Source organism: Cebus imitator, unplaced genomic scaffold (genome assembly GCF_001604975.1).
Source record: "Cebus imitator isolate Cc_AM_T3 unplaced genomic scaffold, Cebus_imitator-1.0 Scaffold12, whole genome shotgun sequence".
NCBI classification, from domain to species: domain Eukaryota; kingdom Metazoa; phylum Chordata; class Mammalia; order Primates; family Cebidae; genus Cebus; species Cebus imitator.
The window spans coordinates 7,217,728-7,224,876 of NW_016107327.1; positions in this window are offsets into that span (position 1 = coordinate 7,217,728).

The window sequence follows — 7,149 nt, forward strand, 5'->3', positions numbered from 1 at the left end:
GTCATTATTCTTCTATCGAGAGGAGTTCAAACATAAGCCAAGAAGATAATTACAGTATCCATTGCTTTCTTTTTCTTCCTCTTTCTTCTCAGCTTTTTTCCCCCACTTTTCTTCCCAGATTTTCTTCCTGAAAATAAATTTCTTTCTCTTTCTCAAGTTACAGAACAAAATCTCATAAGATTTTTAATGTACAAAACACATATTCATAGAGATGGAATGAAGGTATTTACTGTATTAACTCTATCTGGGACTCTCCCTGGTCAGTCACAACTTTTAACAAATCTAAAAGCCAAATCGGGCAAGGTGGCTCACACCTGTAATCCCAGCACTTTGGGAGGCCATGGTGGGTGGATCACCTAAGGTCTGAAATTTGAGACTAGCCCATCCAACATGGTGAAACCCCGTATTTACTAAAAATACAAAATTAGTTGGGCATGGTAGCACCTGCCTGTAATCCCAGCTACTCCGGAGGGAGGCTGAGGCAGAGAATCACTTAAACCTGAAAGGTGGAGGTTGCAGTGAGCCAAGATGGCACCACTGCACTCCAGCCTGGGTGACAGAGTGACACTCTAAGAAAAGAGAAACAGGTTTTTGTTGTGAATTATAAATAATGCCTGCAATATGAAATAGATCGATCCTGAAAATTTGACCTTAGAACAATTTTCACCAAAATGTACATTATTTCCCGATTAGTATCTATTATATTTCATAATATGCAAAGACAGAGTTTCATAAAAGCAAAAATTTGGGTGTAAGAGATGCCCCAGTTTAAATAATATAGAATATGTGGGGTAAGATAAAGATGTTCTGGGGAAGAAGTACCATATATCTTTATGTGAAGGAATGGTACAAATGTAAGAGGTTAGTAGATGTTTTGATACAACTTATAGAAACAGTAAAGGTCACCCCAACATGCATGCACTGCCTCGGTGACCAGGAAGGAAGTCGCCACATGGCTAAAGATAAACATTAAAAATATGTGATTAGCGGCCAGGCACAGTGGCTCACGCCTGTAATCCCAACACTTTGGGAGGCCAAGGCGGGAGGATCGCTCGAGCTCGGGAGTTGGAAACCAGCCTGGGCAACATGGTGAAGCCCTGGCTCTACAAAAAACACAAATTAGTTAGATGAGGTGGCGCAAGCCTGTGGCTTCAGCTACTCCGGAGGTTGAGATGGGAGAATCGCTTGAGCACAGGAGGGCGAGGCTGCGACGAGCTGAGATTGTGCCACTGCACTTCAACCTGGGTGACAGAGAGATGCCCTGTCTCAAAATAAATAAATGAAATGTGTAATTAGAGCCATGGAACATGGTGTAATTTGAAATTAGAAACTATTTTTGTAATAAAAATAATATCACTCTTTATACCCTGATCATATAATTACGAAAGAAGCGCTGTTGCTTCTTTTGGGATAGGGCATTAACTAGAACTGAGCTGCAATACCAACTTTAGCCAGTAGATGGTGCTTTCTTAAGGGAAGAAAAGACTGGAAGTCGAAAATTCAGGTTTTATAAAGACATTTGAAGTTAGTTTGAATTTATTGGATACTTTTGGACGTGTTTTTTACTAAGAAATAAACGGCTACTTTGAGAGATCACTGGGAACTGGGGATGTAAAAGTATATATAAAAGAAAAGCCAACAGAAGAATTGTTTAGGGAAGTTGAGCTTAGGTTTGTGAATGGGTAAGATAAGAAATACTTTTTTTCAGTGGATTTTGGGGAAGTAAGATTTTGTTAAGATTTTGGAGGTCCTGGAGTGTGGCGATTTTTTAAAAGCCAAAAGCTTTTAGGCGGGGCGCAGTGGCTCACTCCTGTAATCCCAGCACTTTGGGAGGTCAAGGTGGGGTGGATCACCTGAGTTCAGGAGTTCGAGACCAGCCTGGCCAATGTGGCAAAACCCTGTCTCTACTAAAAATACAAAAATTACCAGGGCGTGGTGGCAGGTGCCTGTAATCCTAGCTACTCTGGAGGCTGAGTCAGGAGAATCGCTTGAACCCAGGAGGCAGAGGTTGCAGTGAGCTGAGATTGTGCCACTGCACTCTAGTCAGGGCGACAGAGAGAGACTTCGTCTCAAAGGAAAAAAAAAGGCCAGTAGCTTTTAATATTGTTAGGAAAGATTCACGAATGACACTAATGACATAGGCACAGAAAAAATTTTCTACTTACCTTATAGTCTCAGGGGATTTTAAGGTATTCCTGAGTAATGTCTCCGGACAGCGGGGTGTGTGTGTGTGTGTGTGTGTGTGTGTGTGTGTGTAATGTGGATGGGAGGAATGTGGATGGGGGTTGGTCGTGTGGTGTGTGGAGTGGATATTGGGTGGATATGTGTGGATTGGTGTGAGTCTGTGTCTGTGTGGGCGAGCAGAGTGCATCACGCGTGGAGAGGGCAGGTGTCGGGGTAGATGTAGCGGAGTGTGTGTGCACAGATATGCCCTCATGTGAACCCCTGGGGAGAAGGGGAGCTTCTAGTGGGGGAGAAGGAGAAGTCATTGTTTTCTCATATTTATAGAGGGTTTATGTAGGCTTAACTGATTTTCTGAGTTTAATTTAATATAAAATATTAAGAAGTGAGGGGGCTGTGATCAGACTGCTTTACATTGTAACACAAAACAACCCTACTCGTGTACTCAGTGGCTGCCCGGACAGAACTAGAACGGAGAAAAACTATGTGGAGCTACTGCCATCTAGTGGACAATATAGAGACTGCTGATGTGGATGGGGGAAAGACCCTTAGGATGGAATTTTGTTGATTCAGATTTGCTTTTTGGTTTTTGTTTTGTTTGTTTGGGCTTTGTTTGTTTGATATTTTTTGTTTCTCGTTTTTCTTTTTCGAGACAGAGTCCCTCTCTGTGGTCCAGGCTAAAGTGCAGTGGAGCGATCTCGGCTCACTGCAGCCTGGACCTCCTGGGCTCAAGTGATCCTCCCACTTCAGCCCCCTGAGTAGCTGGGACTACACGTGCCTGCTACCACCCATGGCTAATTTTTGCATTTTTTGTAGAGACGGGGTTTCACCATGTTGCCCAGGCTGGTCTCCAACTCATGACCTCAAATGATCTGCCCACCTTGGCTTTCCAAAGGCTGGGATTACCGGCGTGAGCCACCGCGCCCAGGCGGTTTTTGATTTGATCTGATTTGATTTGATTCGGGTTTTTGTTTGGTCCACTTACCAGTCACTTCCTTCTACAAGCTCTGTCTTATTAACTTCCCTGTGTGAGAGCGGTATGAACAGAGCCTCCTGAGAGTGGAGAGACAGTATGGGATGAAGGTTCAGCGGCTGGACGGGGTTTCAGATCCCTGAATTCAAGTTCTAGCTCCAGCACCTGATGATCGAGGCAAGCCATCTACTCTCTTCATTCATTCGTTTCTAAGGAATGAGGCCATTAATCCTGTGCTGGCAAAGTAAGCACCGTACCTAAATTTCTGCATTGTCATTATCCGTGCACATCCTAGTTCAGCCTTCTTCAGTCAAAGCCTTGTCTATACAATGTCCAGGACATCAGGTATATGGCCTTGCCATAGGACTGCATTGCCTGAAAAGATATAGGGCCAAGCATGGCTGCTGTGCAGGGGGGACAGCTGTAGGGGCACTGCCCTCTCTTGCATCCCTACAAATATTACTATAAAAGAAACAATTACTCAAGCTGTGTCACTTCATTGTGGCACACATTCATGCTTGAGTTTGACTGCGTGCCAGGCGATCTCTAACTCCTTAAAGGCAAGGGCTCTGCCTACCGGTCCCCCAATACCCACTCTGTGCTATGAACCTGGGTAGGGGCTATTGTCTCGAAGCAGCAGGCATTTTCCTCAGTCTTAAGAATGGACTAGAAGAATATGGCTTTCAGAATTTCAGAACATCCATGTGATGCTAGATGGGAAAAAAAAAAAAAAGAATTGTACTCACACCAACTTGATTCCAGAAATGAGAGGCCAGGAAACGCAGAACATGCAACCACCCACCTAACTGGGCCATGACCCAGATGCCCTACACGGGGGCCAAGGAAACAGGAAGGACACAGTAATAATTTTAAAAACATTGGTTTACAGTTATCTAAGAAGAAACTGATAAGTGTCTTCCCATGGAGGAAAAAAGTATATCTTTTTGTTACATCTTTGTCTTGCCTATTAGAAATTTTCAGTAAGGGTGAACATCGGAAAATGTTTCCAGAATTACCCTAAACTTTTTTTGCAGGATGTTTTCTTTTATGGTCAACTGTGACCTTTAGTAAGAGAACAGAGAACAGGCGGTATGGAAATTTGAAACGAGAGATAAAGCCGACTCCTTCTGCTAATCCTTTCACAGGGCTACAAATCTTGAACCAAACAGGCTGGTTCTCTTTAAGGTCCTCTCTCTTCTCCTTTTATTCCCTCGCAGAAGTAAAAGCATGTGAAGAAATGGCTATGAGCATAAGCAGGGAGAAATGCAGTTTTTTTAAAGGCACTGTTTCATACTTAATACAAAGCACATAACCAGTCCTTAGGTTGCAGTATATGATTTAACATGGTGAAGAGGCCGAATGAGGTAATTCAGGGAGAGACGCTCGTAGCTAAGAACAGCTCGTTTTTCCCTGCGATGCTCATCCTCCTCCATTCTCTCAGTACAACTTTACTCTCTTGGGTGCCTCTCTATTGTTATATTGCATAGTTTATGATATTTCAAAATCAATTAGCTTTACCACTAAATCATTTCTCAATAAATGTTCCTATTGAGAAGTAGCCATGGCCTTAAAACAAGTCTGTTCTCTTGTATAATAATGTTCAATCCACCCTCCCCTCTAGGGACTGGTTCAGAGACATACACAAGATACCAGCTGGGCATTCCATTGATTTTTTCCAGCACTTTTTTTTTCTCACTGTTACTAGGAGAGACCCTGTTTCTATCTGATTAAAAGGAACACAGGCATCCATGGTTCCAGCCCTGTGCAGAAGCCAGCATGAGAAATTAAGTTGTCGGAGTCTCTGGCTTTGGCCATCCCTGGGGTCAGCTCCCACCACTGTCTTCATGTACTTTGTTCATAAAAGCCAATTAGCTCGCTTTTACCCAGGTGGTTCAAATTGTGTTTCTGTCATTTGTAACCAAAGGAATCCTAATGGATGGACCCCGCAGAACATAAAATTTCCAACTTTCTGTTGGAATGTTTGTACTTGCCAGGGTACTCACTAAAGTAATGTCGTGAATCACTTTCTTTTTACTTGTAGAGCAGGGGTTGCAGTTTAGATGTCGAAAAGGAAGAGACAGGCAAACTGTTTTTTTTTTTTTTTTTTTTTTTTTTTTTTTTTTTTTTTTTTTTTTTTTTTTTTTGGTGTTTTTTTTTTTTTTTTTTTTTTTTTTTTTTTTTGAGACAGAATCTTTCTCTGTCTCCAGGCGCCGGGCTGGAGTGCAGTGGCGCGGTCTTGGCTCACTGCAACCTCCGCCTCCCAGGTTCAGCAATTCTCCTGCCTCAGCTTCCCGAGTAGCTGGGGCTACAGAGCAAATTGTTTTCTTGAGGGTATGTGGGCCCAATATTACTGAATCTTCCAATATTTTCAGGCAGAAAAAAAGCTAAAATCCCAATTTTAAGGAGAAATTTTTCAATTTATAATTCATGACAACAAATTCAAATCATTGTATTGACCAAATACATCCATGAACCACTCTCTCGGAGCCTCTGTTATGAAGTGTAGAGCGAACTCCCAATTTCAGAGCTGAGCTGAGTTCCTCATTCCTCCCTCACCTCCGTCACCAACACAAAAAAATGTTAGACACGTAGTAAGCACTGCTGACAAGAACAGAGAAAACTTCTCTGGAAGAAGGGTGCTGGGTTTGGCAGCCAAGTCACTCAGCGTACCTACCTAATGGAACATGATTTGAACTTGTGCCTTAAGAAAACTACAAACAACTAGCCGGGTGTGGTGGCTCACACTCATAATCCCAGCACTTTGGGAGGCCAAGGCGGGTGGATCCCTTGAGGCCAGGAGTTCAAGACCAGACTGGCCAACATAGGGAAATCCCGTCTCTACTAAAAATACAAAAGTTAGCTGGGCACGGTGGCACATGCCTGCAGTCCCAGCTACCTGAGAGGGTGAGGCAGGAGAACTGCTTGAACCTGAGAGGCGGAGGCTGCAGTGAGCTGAGATTGTGTCACTACACTCCAGCCTGGCTGACAGAGTAAAACTCTGTCTCAAAAAAAAAAAAGAAAAGAAAAAGAAAACTACAAATTATAATATGTTATAGAGTAGCAGGCTGCTTATGGTACAGTTGAAACTGTAAGTGTGAAATCCCTAAAGGCCAAAGTTCTACTTTATTATGCTTAAACACAAGATGTTCTTGCCAGTTATTTCTCTGTTGTCTACGAGATTCAACCCCACTGTTTTAGACACTACACCATAGGCTGGAGCCAGGAGTCACATCTTATTTCTCAGTCTCTCTCGTCAGCTGGCTTTCAGTTAGCTTCCACCAATGGAAAACACTGGCAAGAAATAGGAAGACAGGAAGTACTGAGAAGAAACAGCGCTTCCGGAGTGAGCTGGCTTCCCTTCAGCAGCAGTGCACAGAAAGCCTCCTACCTCAGTGCACCCCATCCGAGGTACCAGCAGCAGCCGCCACAACTGTCCCCTCAACCCCACGTCTGAGCACTAGCTGGCCCCACCCATTGGGATGCCCAAGCCCCTAACCACAAAACATCACGAATCAATCAGAAATCCAAGCATTGAGATACCATCTCACGCCAGTTAGAATGGCCATCATTAAAAAATCTAGAGACAACAGATGCTGGAGAGGATGTGGAGAAATAGGAACACTTTTACACTGTTGGTGGGAGTGTGAATTAGTTCAACCATTGTGGAAGACAGTGTGGCGATTCCTCGAGGACCTAGAAATAGAAATTCCATTTGACCCAGCAGTCCCATTACTGGGTATATATACAAAGGATTACAAATCGTTCTACTATAAGGACACGTGCACACGAATGTTCACTGCAGCACCGTTTACAACAGCAAAGACCTGGAACCAACCCAAATGCCCATCTATGATAGACTGGACAGGGAAAATGTGGCACGTATACACCATGGAATATTATGCAGCCATCAAAAACGATGAGTTTGTGTCCTTTGTAGGGACATGGATGAACCTGGAAACCATCATTCTCAGCAAACTGACAGAAGAGCAGAAGAT